The 17,108-nt window shown below is 37.1% G+C and overlaps 1 protein-coding gene and 1 long non-coding RNA gene across 3 annotated transcripts in view; both read left to right on the forward strand.

Annotated features, from left to right (window-relative positions):
• Nucleotides 1–17,108, forward strand: part of THSD4 (thrombospondin type 1 domain containing 4) — a 246,778-nt gene that overhangs the window by 186,911 nt on the left and 42,759 nt on the right. The gene's annotated exons all lie outside the window — the stretch shown is intronic.
• Nucleotides 5,467–6,000, forward strand: LOC128490127 (uncharacterized). Its single transcript, XR_008353920.1, has 3 exons — nucleotides 5,467–5,516; nucleotides 5,605–5,668; nucleotides 5,830–6,000. It is a non-coding gene; the product is annotated as an uncharacterized LOC128490127 (long non-coding RNA).

Below are 17,108 nucleotides of genomic sequence, written 5' to 3' on the forward strand. Positions count from 1 at the left end.
ACATCTGCATGTGCTGGGTTGATGAAGATGTCTCTGCCACATGGTATTGTGAGTTTACTGCAAAGTTCTAGGGGGCTAGGTTGATCCATACCGCTAGATATAAGTTTAGGGTGCTCCTAGGTACAAAAAATGCTTTAATGTTAGAAAGCATCCATTTATATACATATACATAGCTTATATATATACAATAATAAATAGCTTATTCCATTTTTTTTTAAATTTATATATGTGCCTTTTTTTACTTTTTGTTTTACATTACATTACATTTTTTTTAATAAAAAAAAGTACCAGCAGATTCTGTAGCTTAGATATTTTTATTGTGCTGGAATACTCAGTCTGGTTTGAAAACCTGAACAATATATAAAATTTTAAATGTCCCAGTTGTTCCTCTCGCTTTGTTCTTAAATATAAATCGGATTCAGACAACTTTTTAAATAACATAGGTGTGGGGGCAGAGGTTAGACTAGTCGGATTTAGGAATACCTCCAGCTCTTATACATAACCACAGTCATTTATTTATGGAGTGGCAGGCCCCACACAACTTTACCAAATATGACTGCATATGAAACTAGTAAGTATTTTAATATGCCTTTTAACACTAACACTAATAATAATAATAATAAATGCCACTTACATGCACTGTCAAGATCTATTGTGTCTATTTGCTGTAAAACTGCTATGTGGCTGCCTTGTGATATATTGAAGCGGAGTGCAGCAATGTGACGTTGCCCCAACATCTGCATAGTGAGGTTGATGGACGAGTAAGGTAAATGGGTAATCCTACCCCTGGCCAACATATGTGTCCCAACAATGGTGTCCCTCTTGGCACACCTGAAAGAAGATGCCCACTCCATGCTCCGCAGTTCATGTTAGTTTGGCTGCTAAAAGCAAAGATGTTGAAAGAAAAGGTTCTCAGTTTTGAACTGGTTTCTGATGAAACAGAAGTTTTTTGTTTACTGAGAAGGTAGTTTAATAGTTATGTTTATTTAGTGTTAATTGTAGAAAATCCATTCCTAGCCAAGAGCCTGCCATTTTATATACATCTGCAAAATAATGCATATCACATGCTTATGTATTTATAAAACATCTAGCTGATCAATGCGTTCCCTCTACCTTGTGCAACCTTGTATTTTTTATTAGAGATGTACTATAATTTGCATTAGTTTTCCCTTTTTAATCAACCACTTTTTCTTACCTTTGTCCCCCTTACATTGTATTGAATTGACTAACTATTGTATGTTACAGAGGTTGTCTCAGCTAAATGTAGCTAAGAGACCTGCGGTGTAATTTGTAGTACATCATGCGTACAGAGTTTCTGCTTTCATCATGTGGCGATGTCATGGTGCCAATAACTGTCACAGAGCTCTCTTCTTTTGATGTGCACCATTTAACTTTGGTGTGCAGACACCCTTGAAAACATTCATGCCAGAGCACTTAGCACCATTTTCTGGGCACAAGATGGTCTTGTGTCTTTCGTCTTAGAAATATCCGATACTCTAAGATCACTCCATAAAGCAGCCTGTCTAGATGTTGTCTTTGAAATATTGTGTAATCACAAATCATACCATGTTTGTGTGGAATTGTGTGCTTTGTCCTGAATGTATCATCAGCCTGAATGAATTTACAGTTTTCAGGGACATTTTTAAGGGGTTTCTAAGCTGTGTTACTCAGGTTCTGAACTAAGTTAAACACATTAATAACAACCACTTAACATATAGAGCTTAGTGTTCATTTTTAGCTGCAGTGGTTTAACGTAAACATTATAAGTGAACATTAATGTATACTGAGCTGCACATGTATGAGGGTCTTTTTCAAGAAACATGAAAACGCAAAAATCATCAGCATGAACTAGTGTTATACTCTTAGTAAAAATTTGCTGTCATACACATGTGAATGAAGCAGAACAGTATTTATTAACATAGCTAGATTTACTTAACTCCCTTCATTTGTTTTTAATCAATTTTTTCAGTGTTTACATTTTCTGGCATCACTTATATATCTTAAAATGTTTTATTATGCGTCTTTGTTAATCTGGTAATTTTCTCATCCATGTTTTGCCTCCTCTTATAATGCACTTTGCCTCCTTAAGATGAATTCTATATTTATTCACCTTCACATTTCACATTCTACTAGCTTCTTCTTTAATTTGTTCCATATCTGTGGGGTACAATAATGTTTTGTTTTTTTTTTAAACGGCACAGCAAAAATTGATACATGTAGTTTGACAAGGATAACTGTGGCATTGCATTATGACAGATGTCGGTTCCAACCAATTCAGCATATAGATCTACACACACAGTAATAAACATACTCAGCTACTGGTGGTACCCAAGTGGATTATAGTCTTAGATCTTGATGAAGGGAGACAAGATTCCACCTCCTCGGAATGTAAATTAGTGCTGTCTAGGTAAATAAGACAGTAAGAACAAAAGAAAGCACATTTGCATTGAATAAAAGAAAGCAATAGCCTGCTTCACATAACATATCAAGCATGTTGCATCCTCCCTCCTCCAATGATGAATAGAACACTGCCCTTCACAACTGGAGGTTGAAGAAGCTCAAATGTACCTCTTAAGACCAGGTAGCACGTGATTTTCCATGGGACCCTAAAGTAAGCCTAGGCCCAGTGCATCTGTCCACTTTGCCCCACATTAAGGAGGTCTATGCCCCTCACATAATCAGGTAGGAAAAATAAAAAAGGAATTTCCTAATTAGGAGCCAGGTTAAGTTTAGATGCACCAGCTCCCTAACTGAAGACCAAAGATTTCCTTGCCTCCTCAACGTTGGTGTCAATATTGCAGTTTTCAGCTTATTCTGACAAAAGGTTAGGTGAATATGTAGTTGGCATGCATGTTTAAAATGAAGGCACCGATTATCTTATGTTTATTTGGATCATCATGAAAATATTAAATGTTGAGGGTAAATGAGGATCATCTATGAGAAGAACTGCTTTATGAAATAAGCACTACAATATTTTTATCTGTGTGAATTTTTTTATAAAGGGAAACTTATACCAATCATCCTTTTTTAAACATGTTTTGTTTCTTTGCCCCAGTTCTACACCATTTTTAAAAATGGAAAGTTAAACACTGCTCCTCTTGGAATTCCTTTGTTCCACTACCACTTGTCAGAGAAAATTGCTAGAAAATATGTAGTAGGATCTCTTAAATCGCTACTGTGCCAACTGTTTGGAATGTCTTCCCTTTGTGGTTTTTCAAATATACATCATAAGATACTTTGGTTTAAAATATTTGGATGTCCAATGCAGTATCCTGAGAAAGGAAGTCTTTGTGGCTTAGTCCCTTCTTAAAACACTCAGCATTCAAGGTAAAAGATGATGTTATTGTCTGGAGCTACAAAATTGTAGATGGAGATGCTTCTTTGTAAGGATAGGAAAATCTAGTATTAAATAATATAATTGTTATGCAAGATAGCATTGTGCAAAATGGGACATGGCTAAAGGGTTGTAAAGTTACACATAGTATGAGTTAGCATATATTAAAAAAAATTATTACTTTTGTTCTTAAATAATGTTTGATGTCCATTACTTTGAGCACTGTGATATTAAAGTGATCTATGGCTGAAATTTAAAATACATTGTTAGTATCCAGATTATTCTCTGTCCTTAAACATGAACTTCATCTTAAGTTTACTGGCTCTGATGCAGACATAGGGTTTGCTACTTGAAAAAGTCTATGTAGACAGTGAAGACTATGTAGGCCGTCAGCTCGTCTGGATCAGTAGTTCAGAAAGGTTTCTTTGCTATGCCATTGTGTGACTTATACGAGCAATCGTGTTTAGCCAATAGGGACACAGCAACTATTATGTGTTCGGAATGAATTCAAATTCATTTGAACAAATATCAAAGCCACCTGCCTTCCGAGTAATGACACGGAAGAGGCCTGGTGCAAAAGATTCACTGAAGAGTGGCCCCATGGATTCAAAGGCCAGTAGTACTTGTGACCTTTGTGATTGGATCACTCATGATAGACAGGCTTTGTGCATTGAGAGTTGTAAACAGTGAAGAGTAGGTGGGGTCCAGTGAAAGGAAAGTAATTAATGTTATAAGGAGATATGAGGTTTCCATTGAAGCAGTGGATTATAGACCATTTATTTGCTCTTTATTTTTATGGGCAACCTTTGACCTGAACTGTGCTCCAACCTTTACAGTTTTAAAATTCACTAAACTCCCTCCTTCAACTGCAAATTGCTATGCAAATGCTTGAATGTAAGGGAATCTAATGTTAACTGATGACACTTCTAAAGTGAACATTTTTAAAATATAATTTTTTAAGAAAAATGTAGCTCCATAACATATATTAAAAAAATATAGCAGAAAAAAAAACACATTGAATTATACACTAATCATTTTGTGGTTTTGTTCAGCTTAGCAGTCACTCCATATCATTTTAAATACTGTATAAATGTAGGAATATATTGCATAATCTAGGGACCAATACGACCCTTCTTTGATACACAGGATACACTATGGTTTGATTGCTTTGTATGTTTAATAAGAATAATAAAGGTCATGTTTTTATCATTTAGGTAGGATTTCTTTTCATAGATATTGGTATTGTGGGTTTAAGTGCCCTATACTCTACTCTGTCCATTCTGTTTATGCACTCGGAGACAGATTCTTGTGAGTGCCACAATATCTATGCCTGTTTTTTATCCTCCTGACATTGCATCTTGAAATGTATCTTTTTTTATATTTCTTTTTGATAAAGCTGTTGTATAGGAAAGAAGACAATGTATTTATTTTCTATGGATGGATTTAAATATCTGCACCCTCTCTAGTGAACAATTGATATAAGAACCATCAATCGAGAATATTTATGCTCTTTAAACCTTTATTATGGAAAGGCTGCTATGAATGAAAACATTCAGCCTAGGAAATGGTTATCTGATCCAAAAGTGTGGTCTGCAGGACCTGCAAAGTGTTTACTAGGTGTTTTGAGTCATTCATTTGTAAATACCTGTAAATACAGTATTGTGCAAGAAACTTCAGAATCTTCTCAGTTCTTGCACACATAGTGAACTTTGATGCCCATGTGCACTCTTTTAAGTAGTTAAAATTTTGTGTAACCTGCCCAATAGTTGCTTCATTTTTTCCTTGAAAAAAGGCCTATAGAGCAGGGCTCGACAAATCCCAGGCGCCAGGTCGCCATGGCGACAGAGAATTTTGTCCTGGCGCCTAGTTTTTGTCAGCCTCTTACATCCAGAAAAAATTGTGGATGTAAGAGGCTGAGTCACCACACGGGGGCGCTGTTGCTGCTGTCTGCCCAGGAGTCTGGGCAGACAGCACATCCACTCAGAGCCCGCCCCCGAGCCTGAGATCACTCCCACGGAGTGAGCCTGTAGGCTGAAAACGCGGTTGCTACAAAACCAGCAATCGTGTTTTCAGCTGCCACAGGCAGCTTCAGGGAAGGGGGTTGTGTGTTGGGGACCTGACACAACACCCCCCTGCTGCCTGATCGCTCCATGAGAGCGACAGTGCAGCGTTAACCCCTTCAGTGCCGCGATCGCGGCATTTAGGGGTTAATTCCCGTTTTGTACGGGGCTCTGCTGCTGGTGGTCTGCCTGGAAGCCCAGGCAGACCAGCAACAGCAAAAACGAGCCCCCACAAGCCCTTTGATGACTCCTGTAGGCATGGAAGCTTACAGCAGTCATCAATGACTCCCCTCCCTGCAATGGCTGGTCTATAGACCAGCAATTGAGTCCCAGCTGCCAGAGGCAGCTTCAGGGACAGGGGAGAGGGTTCTTTGGTCTCCACATGAGTGTGGAGACCAGCCCCAACACCCCCCTGCTGCCTGGTCGCTCCATGAGAGCGACAGTGCAGCGTTAACCCCTTCAATGCCACAATTGTGTATGACACATTTGTGGCATTGCAGGGGTTAACATTTGTCCCCACAAGCTTGTGGGGACTAAATATCAATCAATGCTGTGCTCCAATGGAACATCAGCATCGAAAGAGTTAAAAAAAAATTAATAAAAAAAAAAAAACAGCACTGACCTGAAAGTCCAGGGTGCTTCCAGGTCAAGCGCTGTGAGTTTAGTTAGTGGGCTGATGATGATCAGATCACTCCTGACCAAGTGTTAGTTTAAAAAAATCCTGGCTCCTAACTTTTTTACCTGGCGCCTAGATTCACAACAAATTTGTCAAGCCCTGCTATAGAGTCCCTCTTCTTTGATAACAGTGTGATTAAGTGATAGGTTCACCCTCTAGAACATTGCAGTCTTCCCTCTAATTTCACATCATCATTTGCTTTTTCTGTACGAGTTCTGCTTTCCCAAATTATGAATAGAATGAGCAGTATTGTGACTTTATGAACATCTGTAAATATCTGATTAAAGTTTCATAAAAAATAGGTTAAATTATGTTGATCTTGTTTTAAATAGTCTATACTATATGATGCGTTTAAATATAACATATATGCTTATTATATAATGTTTTACTCACACAAACAGTAAAAATAGCAATGGATTTATTTGTTAAAAAAGAACATAACATTACCATTAAGTGTTCACAAAGAACTGCAGTTTGCAAAATATTTTCCAGTTCCTAAAACCTAGTCTCTGCTGACAATGATTCACTTGGGATTTTTGTGCTACCTAAAAACAGATTTTCCATCTGTTTGACTCAAGTTAATAATTCATATTAATCTGCCTGTTTCATCAACCACAAAATATAGGGTACATCAGATCATTTGATCTCATGGGTGAGATTGCTCTGGAACCATCTCCCCAGCTAGACAACCCTGCAGACCCTCCTTTCCTTTATCATCACCACTTTGGAAATTCTGTATTTTTAAGATATAGAAAGATCATGTCTCCAATCATATATCCCCAGGGACTTAATTACGACATCATATCATCTCTGCACTCAAATCATTGCGGTAGCCTGTAAACCTTGGGGTCCGTAACAATATACAATCAATAGAGGGGTAGGTATGGTTTTCATCAGAAGGCATCACTGATTAAAAGGAATTCACAAATAAAAACCATACTGAAGCTGTATTCACCTTCTAATTTACTTTTATTCACTTCTGTTATAGAAAAATGATATTGGCATTTGGAAACCATCGGAATCCCCTAAACACTGGTAAAAAAAACCCAGTAATATTGTTGAATATTGCTATAAAATTCAGAACGGTATTAGGTTAATAAACACAAATACCCTTTTTATTGTCTACTCTATAAATATAACAACTTATAATAAAAGAGAACATTCCAGAACATTAGGTAATTGTGTTCCACAGCCCTCCTGTACCAAGAGGTCACTTTAATAAGTTGCTATTCACCTGTAAGAAAATATGAAGTAACTGAGATGCCTGTGTGCGGCTACCCTTGACAGAATCTGAATTATAGAAAAACATCATTTTATTCTTATTAAATGTTGCTAGCTCCAAGTGTACCACATTCCCATGTGACAACCAGTGACTGCTGCTGAACAAAGCAAACCCATAAATCACATGGAGACAAAGCCAAACTACTTTAAAAAAAAAAATCACAGTCATCGCCATGAGTCATTCCTGACAAGTGCATAAAGTTGATGAAGCCCGTCTGCAAGAACTGATTTTCCATGGATAAATTGGCAGGAAGACAGCCCAGTATGTAGAAAGAAGCAGCCTTCCTCTTTCTGGTAAAGCCACATAGGTTTGCCTTGTCTGGTACTTTTTTTTTTTTTATATATATTCGCAACCACTGTGTGTCATTTTTTGGCAGAAGTCTCTAAAAAAAAATCACAATTCCAATATAAAAATTATAATACTGAACCATAGTTTCCCACAAGATATCGAGTGATGGCTATATTTATTTTGATAATGGTCTGTGTAATAACAAGATTTATTTTTGTGTTGTTGTTGTTTAGATCATTGGAAATATTTTTATTGTTACTTTCCATGTGTAAAGACTTTATATCCAAGTTGTGCTTGCCTTTTTTTTATATTTATTATTATTCATTATTTTTACATTTTTATTCAGAAGAAGAATGGATGCTTTTTAAAGGCAAAGGGATGGTCATGCCAAATATTGATTTGATTTACATTTTTTTTCTGTTCACTCACTTTGCATTTTGTTAAATTATAAAAAAAAAACTATTAACATGTCTATTTTTGAAAGCTTTCTTACTTTACAGCATTATTTGCACACCTGCCTAAAACCTTACCACAGTAATGTATAATATAGTATTTTTTCAGTTTTCTCTAAAATAACAAATCATTCAAAAGTGTATTTTGGGGTTTTTGGCAGGTCTGAGCAATTGGAGCAATTCAATAGTGCACATGCATAGAGAGCGCGCTGGTATTTGCTGTTCGGTGTACTGCTAAAATATATATTTTTAAAGTACAGCTGATTACAGCTAATATATCTAATGAATGTCAAACCAGGTGAATTAAAGCGGTAACCCACAGCAACCGTTAGGAAAAGAATTGCAGTCTCATAAAATAAGTAAGGGCCTGAACATTTTTTCATTAAGACAATGTCTTTGTTAAACAGTACAATTTATGTCAACTGGATGTTTAGCGGATCCAAGCAAAATAATTAGAATGGGAAAGGACCCAAAATTTAGAAACATTTTAGACAAATGTATCCTTTTTGGAAGGATACAAAGCATGCCAAAATACCATTACCAGGAATTAAGCTGGTATCAATTGCACTGATAAGCCAAAACCTTTCTGTTTAATTTTACCAGGAATTTTATCCCAGCGATAAATGTTACGCTGACAGAGGAAAAGAGCTGAGATGTGGAATTGCATTTTCAAAGTCAGAGGAATATAGGCAAAATAGGGGAGGTGTATACAGCAACTAGAATCATGTTCAAGTTCCATTATGTATTCAACAATCTCTTCTTTAGAGATCTCTGTTGCATTTGCTTGCCTTTTATCGAAGTCTACTGTGCACGTACAGAACATGCGTTTCATGAGGTTCTGTTATGTCGCAATGACTAGTCATATTATCTCATAGGTGAGTAGAAAACATTTCAACTCCATAGTTCTGTTGCATACACCATGGTTTACTTACACTTTGTAGAATTGATGTTTTATTGATGTAAGACTTCCTTTTATATTAACAATGGCCAACTCCATTGAGCTTTTGCCTCAAGAGTAGATTGGAATAGCCTGTATAAAGCATGTTTAAATTGGTGAGATCATCTCATTTGCCATGTGTCACAGACCACCCGGAGGTTTATGCAGTGGTTTGTTTTGGGGGCTCTTTGTGGACATGAACTTGTGACCTGCAGCTTTGGGGCAGCGCTCTTGCTGCTGTGGCCACTGGAAGAGTGTTATATGAATCGTGTTATGTGAAGCCTGTTATATGAATCGGGCAGCTTCCACTCTAGCAGCCTGGTGATTAGGTGACTAATGCTCACACCTGCTTCAATACCTGTTTCTACGGAACTATTAGGCTTGGCTTTTTAAACCCCCAACTGACTCATGTCTATGCCCTCAGATGGTATATCAGTGTCCAGTCTGTTACTGCTAGTCCTGTTTATTCTCGTAATCTGTTGTTGACTCGGATAGCTTTTGACAAATGTATCCTGACCACTGCTTTTCCTACGAATATCCTAATATCTCTGGTCCTGACCTTGGCTTGTTTAGCATTATCCTGCTTTCTCCACTCCTGATTATGGCTTGTCTAACTGGCTGGTTCCCTGGGTTCAGGGTGGATCATCACAAGACTCACGGCTGCTAGAACCCAAGGGCTCAAACTCATGGGCAAATGATTGGAGGGTGAAAAATGTAAGGCTCTTTGAGGTAAAAGATGACAAGATGGAACATTAGAATGTATGGCGAATTCAAGGAGTTCAAAACATAACTCTCCTGCAGACTTTCCTTCTAATTAATAAACTCCAAGGTGTGACTATTATGGAATAACATTGTGAATACATGCAGAAAAGCATTCAAAGAGAAACCCACAATACCGTTTTGCTTCAGTCTACCCATTATCACCCTAACTAGAATAAACTGTATATCAGGTTTATTTCTATGCAGGGAGAGACCTATCATTTGGTTATCTTTAAGTGCTTTCAGTTATGCCTTTTCACTTTGAAGAAGAAAAAACTTGGCAATTGTGCAGTTTAACTTAAATACAGAAATATGTTCCCCTGCATCCCTTTGAATGCTATGATCAATTGAACCATTTTCATTTCAAAGACATACATTACTGTGCAAAAGTTTTAGGGAGGTGTGAAGTAAGAATGCTTTCAAAAATAGACATACCAATGGTTTATTGTATCATTAAACGAAATGCAAAGTGAATGAACAGAAGAAAAACCTACATTAAATATTTGTTGGAAGGCACCCTTTGCCTTAAAAACAGCATCAATTCTTCTATGTACATTTGCACAAAGTCAGGGATCTTGTAGACATATAGTTAGGATAATATGATTAAACAATTACATCAAACAGGTATAATTCACCAACTGAAACAGAAAAAGGTGAGGAACAGCCAAACTCACTTACCAAGTAAAGTTGCTGAAGAAAGTTCAATGTCAAAACTCATACACCATGGTAAGACTGAGCACAGCAACAAGACACTGTATCAGCAAGGTCTCTCCCAGGCAGACATTTCAAGGCAGACAGGGGTTTCCAGTTTTTCTGTCTAAGCTCTTTTAAAGAAGCACAAAGAAACGACCATTGTTGAAGACCATACACGCAGTGGTCAGCCAAGGAAACTTGGTTCAGCAGATAAGACACACCATGCTTACTTCCTTTCACAATGGTCTTCATGGAAGGCTTGTGGCCAAAAATCTGTACTTTCGATGTGTAAACACAGCCAAGTATTCATGAAAACACAGGAACTGGGGTGCAAAAAATGGCAGCAGGCTTTATGGGCTGATGAGTTAAAATTGGAAATATCTGGCTGTAGCAGAAGGCAGTTTGTTCACCAAACACCAAGAGATGTAAGAGACTTGAGAGACGTACAAGAATGAGTATTTTGCAGGCAACAGTAATGCACGGCAGAGGATGCTTTCAAATTTGGGGCTGCATTTGAGCAAATGGTGTTCAGGATTTTTTGTAATGGTCTCCTCAACGCTGAGACGTACGGGCAGATAATTATCCATAATGCAGTGCCATCAAGGAGGCATCACTTTGCATTTTGGTAAATGATAAAAATAAACACCTGCTTAAAGCTTTTGCACAGTACTAACAAAGGTGTTTTGATGAACATGAAGTATAGAATGTTGGAAATGTGACCAATTATATGCATTGAACTATATAATCAGCTTGTAATTTAGAAGCCGCTATTAAAGCAAATAATTTCATCTGTGAATTAATTGTCCAATGAATACAGTGTTGATGTCCTGGGAATCGTGAATTTTATCCATAATGCAATGTGCTTCCGAAAATATCTCTGCTCAAGAAAATAGATTGTCATTTTTTTTCCTTCTAATTTATACTCTGGAATTTCCTGCTATCTCAGAGGACATCTTTTCATTTATTATTTCCCCTGCATAGCTCTGCTGCTCTTCTACTTTACAACAAATAAAGTCTGTTTTCTTTTATATAAACCCAGCATCTGCTAGATATTGTTCTTTTATGAAAAGAGTCATTATATTTTCATTCCCAACCTCTTGATGTTCCCATAACTTACCGCACATAGAGAACAGGGTTGTCATTACTAAGCAGTATCAGACATCTCAGAAAATCCTGTTGAAGAATGATAAGGACACATAGTCACGTATCTGATGAAAACAGCCTTTCTCTGCCCTGCATCACCAACTGACTATATCAGTAAATATTACCTTTTAAATTTGCAATCATACTGGAAAATCGAAATGTCTATGAAACATTCGAGTTAGTACGATAAAACTGATGCCTTTATGTCTGTTTCCTTCAAGCGCTGGATGTACTTCTACAGTATGGCATCTGATCTATACTGGCATGCCTTCTATGATGGGGGATAATGTGTATTGGTACTTAGACCTCATGCTTTATGCTAGCCATGGGTAATTCCTTAAAGAGGCCAGGCAACTGGGATAGAGGGACTAAAGCCAAAAGAACCCAGTATACCTGAAAGATAATCTAATATAAGTAGCTGGAGGTTCCCTAGCCTTTGTATGTTATGAGTTGTCTGTGCTGGCAACCCATGGTTAAAGGTAACGCAAGCAAGTCTCATTATTAATTTGCATATTTCATGCAAACATTCTTAAGCGTCTTATTTTTTTAAAGGTTCTGTTCTGTTAATTGTACTTTGTAATATAGCAGCAAATAAACTTCATCAGATCCATCAATTCATTATTTCATCTAAAGCTTTAATCAAATCAAAACAATCAAATCGAAACAATAAAGAAACATTTAAGATTAGGTGTTCCCAGCAAAATCTAGAACTGATAAAATGTTTTATGATTAAATATTTAATATATTTATATGTACTGAATGTTGTTACAAAATGGTGTCATTCAGCAGAGTAACACATGAGGTACCCAGGGTTACATTTTCTCTAACTCATTTGCTGTTAGGAGAACCTGCTGCAATGTAGCAACACATGTTTTGGAGGGTGTTTTGTGTTTCTTTTTATTAATATGCAAAACTAGTGCTCACCAGTGGCTGTTTTACGAGTGGTCAGTTTAGTTAGATGGATGGATTGATCCTTCTAAATATATTGTGTCACTGATATAGTTTTTTTTTAACTTTATAAAATTGTGTCCCTGGAAAGGAGATCCATTACGAAAAACAATGCCTAAACAGATAAAAACAGTCCCGTGGAGGATTGAGACATTGATGTTGAAATAGTATTGTATGCTTCTGGTATGCTCCTTTACTTTTTCCATATGTTTATACACACCCAAGAACTGCACCCAGGATTATATGGATTTGGTAAACTGTATACACAGATATATACAACAATATATTAATTTATGTAAAATGACAGTATACATTTCATGATCAAATCAATATACAAAATACCTTCAAAGTACCATTTCCAGTTTAACTGGGAAACAGGTGATCTGATTAATAAATCTGTTTAAAATATTGCTTTAGTTTTCAATCTAGTTACTCTTGAATCGTTTATAACGTGTTTAGAGAATGGCTGACATGTAAGCAAGCTAATGAGCTGTACTTACAATAAAGGTTAATAATCAGAGGTTTGGCTTGTGATGACTCTGGCTGTGTCCTGGCTCCCAAGATATAGTTGCAGAGAGAAAAGTCTGAGACTTTCTCTTTGTGGCACCCAGCAGTGTTGTAATGAGCTGTGTTGCACCCGTCCAGGTTCTCCTGGAGATGAATTGCTCCCAGTATGTTGTCACATGGATACCTTCAGACCAGCTTCAGGAATGCTGGACTATTACCATGGTACATAGTGACAAACAGAATCCTCCAACACAGCTAAACTACTGCCTTTTGAATAGGGAGGGAGTTATATTCCAAAAAATGATCTCAGATTGATTGATTACTCTTGTGTGAGTCTTACTAGTAACTAGGTAGAGGTTTAATTTCCATTGCCAACTACAGTCTTCAAAAACCAGAAATGATTGAGGCTTTAAAGAAATCTTTGTAAAAGTAGCAGTTGGTGTTGTACTGTGGCTTCTGTGAGCTGTGGTTCCCATCATTCTTAGCCAAGACATAAAAATATGCATTCTGCATTTGTATTTTTAATGAGTCATTCTGACAATGTATCCCTGGCATTGGAAGATTCCGAATAAACAATACCCTAGTGCGCTTGAGACTAGTTCAGTATAATGGGAGTTAGGGCAGTGCCATAAAAAAAATCTAGTATGTTTTGACATCCATAAAATGGCAAATGGCAGGACACACTAAGTGGTAGTGTACATATTTCACTTGTCGAACAAAAATACCCAAATATGTCCTTAAATATTTTGAGAGCAAATTACACAAACCTTTAAAATTGCAAGTGGAAAGCATTTAGCAAGAAGACAGTATTCCTACAGAAAAGTGGCTCATAGCACAGGTGCTTACTTTCTTCCCAGAACTGCCTTCCTCATTTCTAAAATGAAGTATTTGGGGGTTTTTTTCTAAAATTACACAAAACTGGTGAGCTCCAACAATTCTACAATTCTGGAAAGGTTCAAGGCAATTTCCAAACTTAGACACCAGTCAATAAAATTCTTATTTTACGTGGTGTTTGCTAATCTTTGAGTAAAGGAGAGATTGCACATTTCCTCAAGGAGAGACAAGTTAACTTCACGGTACTTAATAAATAAAGTTCACCAATTTTGTTAAAACACATCACATATATGATCATCGAGCAGGACACAAATGATTGTGATCGTACACAATTTGCTCTGAACTATCTTGGCCTGAGGATCAAGTGTTTCCTTTTCTCACAAGTACTACTCTTGATCTTGGCCAAAAGGAACCAGGTTCTTTTTAGTTTGTTTTTTTTTTAAGCCCAGAGATTGTGCTTTGATGTAAAGAAGAAAATATTAACCATTAACCCTCAGAAAGTGAGGGGGTAATCCAAAGTGCTTCAGTAAGAGCCACAGAGGAAGCCAGGCCAGACTCCAAAATCTTCTGAAGATTCACTCCCCTTCCATACTATCTGGCATAGACCTGAAGAATGCCTGATCTTCTTGGCCCCCCTTAATGTGCAGTGAGGAGGACCACTGGAGATGTCAATGCGAAATGGGAGCCATAAGGCTTTTACCAGCTACCAGCCAGGGAAGGTGAAAAAAATGGTGTCTAATGTATCATGCACTTACCACCCTTACGAAAAATTACTGCAGTTTTTCTGAAGTAATACTGCTATTTTTTGGACATAAAAAACTGCAATACTGCACTTTTATTGCAGTATTACTGCACATTTACTGCAGTTTTACTGCATTTGTACTTCACTGTACTGCAGTATTACTGCACATTTACCGCACTTTTTTTTTTGCAAGCCTACAGTTGTACTTCGATGTACTGCAGCTTTATTGCATTTGTACTTCCGTACAAAAATAACTGCAGTACAACTGCAGTACAGTGAAGTACAAATGCAGTAAAGCTGCAGTAAATGTGCAGTAATACTGCAGTAAAAGTGCAGTATTGCAGTTTTTTCATGTGACAAATGGGCTGCGGCTAGTAGGTATGTATAATATGTGATACTTTTAAAACCACATTGAGAGGAGTTGGTCAGCTCATGGCTTTCATTAAACTAATCACCCTTAGCCAGTCTTGGCAACTGTTACTTATCTATATCACATACTATAAAATGTATCTTCTTTGTTTTCTTTTTTCAGTCATGTATGAGTTTCAGTTCCTTTATATAAAACTACAGTTCTTCATGTATAAGTGTTACCGCCATGGGATTTCTGTAGTGCATCTGCCAAAACCAAAAAAAAAATGCGTTTATAAAGTATTTGTTTTAAAAATAGTTACAGAAAACCCCACTTGTTTGTTTTGATTTCTTTGTCTGTGAAATCCAAATGCATTTTTTGGCGGTTATTAAAGGCCAGGGAAACATTATTATATACTTATAGGGATTAAGCATTTTAATCTTAATGGTGCTTGAAGAATTATAAGCATTATGGTAAGAGGGAAGAGGTTTCAGTATGGTAACTCAAAACAGTAATACTCTGTTTATTTGAAATCTGGTACCAAAATGTTGATCAGGGAAAACCATATGAGCAGTCATAAAGATCAACAGCAGAGTAGGTGGTTAAAAAAAAGGAAAGGGACTCCAGCTAATCAAACTGTTATGATGTCATAGATCCCTAGTCGCTTGAGCTGGCAGATTGCAGAATAGTTGTGCTTTTAATTCTCCCAGTTCACTATTTATTATGACAGGCCAATAGCAGCAGGTTTCTCTAAGAAGAAGTGCTGAGCTGGCCCTGTAAAATTAATAATTGAATAGGTGAGGAGAATAAACCTCCTTGATTTAACTATATATATAATACAGGGCCAACAAGCTCTTCCTGTAGTAGAAGCCTACCGCCATAAGGTATGATGTCATTAAGCAACTGAAACACAACTCTCTTGCAACCATTCCTGTAAAACTGTCTTTAGTAAATAAAACTCTTTGCAATTATATTTAGTATTATTTAGTAGAGTAAAGCACACAATATATGGCCTAGGCATTAAAAGGACTGTGACTGATGAGAGTAAAAGCTAGTTTAAAGGACCCTCATGCCAATGCCTCGTCCCCCAATAAGCTACTGTTATTAAAGATTTGGTGACTGCAGCTTTAATATGACCTATATTAAAGTTGTCCTTACCAATTGCTCATCTGCTTTTGTAAGAAATAGCTTGTTTGACATGAGGGTCCTCTAAAATATATATAGGAGAGAGTCCAAAGGGTCTTCTTGTTTAGTAAAGGAGCTGATGTATGTACTTACCACGAAAGAAAAACATTCTATGTCTATGGTAGCTGGAGCATATGCATGTCTGCTAATTGCATCAAGAGCATCATCATTTAATGAAAGCCCTGAGGTGACCTCCCTCATAAATATTGAAAGCAAGTTTTTCCCATTACATTTTTGTCACACCTGATGAGAACAGCAGAGCGATATGTTGAAGTATTTTATTAATTATAAATCATCATGTCTTCCTGGTGTGTTGGGCTGATGATTTCTAGGCTGAATCGGGGAGTTGAACACTGGACAGGATTTTAGCTGGCAATTGGGCTTTTCTACCTGCAATTTCACATGGTTCCATAGAATTCTCTAATGTTACACACAGGCAGAACTTCAGACATTTCCTTAAGCATCACTTGCAGAGCTTCTGTTAGGGTATTTCCACATAGGCCTTTGTGAACAGTGCATTGGACAGGATTAGCCATTGGCATGGTAAGATAGTCGTTGAGTCATGTATATTGGAAGCGTTTATCTATTTGGCTGGGTTTGCTCCTAGGCTACATGCTGCCAGCTTGTCTTCTTGGTTTTGTAAATGATCATTGTAACGTTTGGGAACAGCTCTGCACTCCCTCAACTAGATGTGATTTAATGGTAATCCATTTATGACATTAAGGCCAGAAGCATTGTAGTAAATGAAGTGTGAGCAATTTTACTTCACGTTACATTTTGGAATTGACTGAGTCTTAATGAGAGTCTTACTTTTACTAACCTTATAACCTGGGGGACCCCTTTCCGTCTGCTATATTTAGCAGATTTTCTTCTCTGTGTTGGGATGTCAAAGTCTGGTTTATAGATGTGTGAAATCTGA

Source organism: Spea bombifrons, chromosome 4 (assembly GCF_027358695.1).
Source record: "Spea bombifrons isolate aSpeBom1 chromosome 4, aSpeBom1.2.pri, whole genome shotgun sequence".
NCBI lineage: Eukaryota > Metazoa > Chordata > Amphibia > Anura > Pelobatidae > Spea > Spea bombifrons.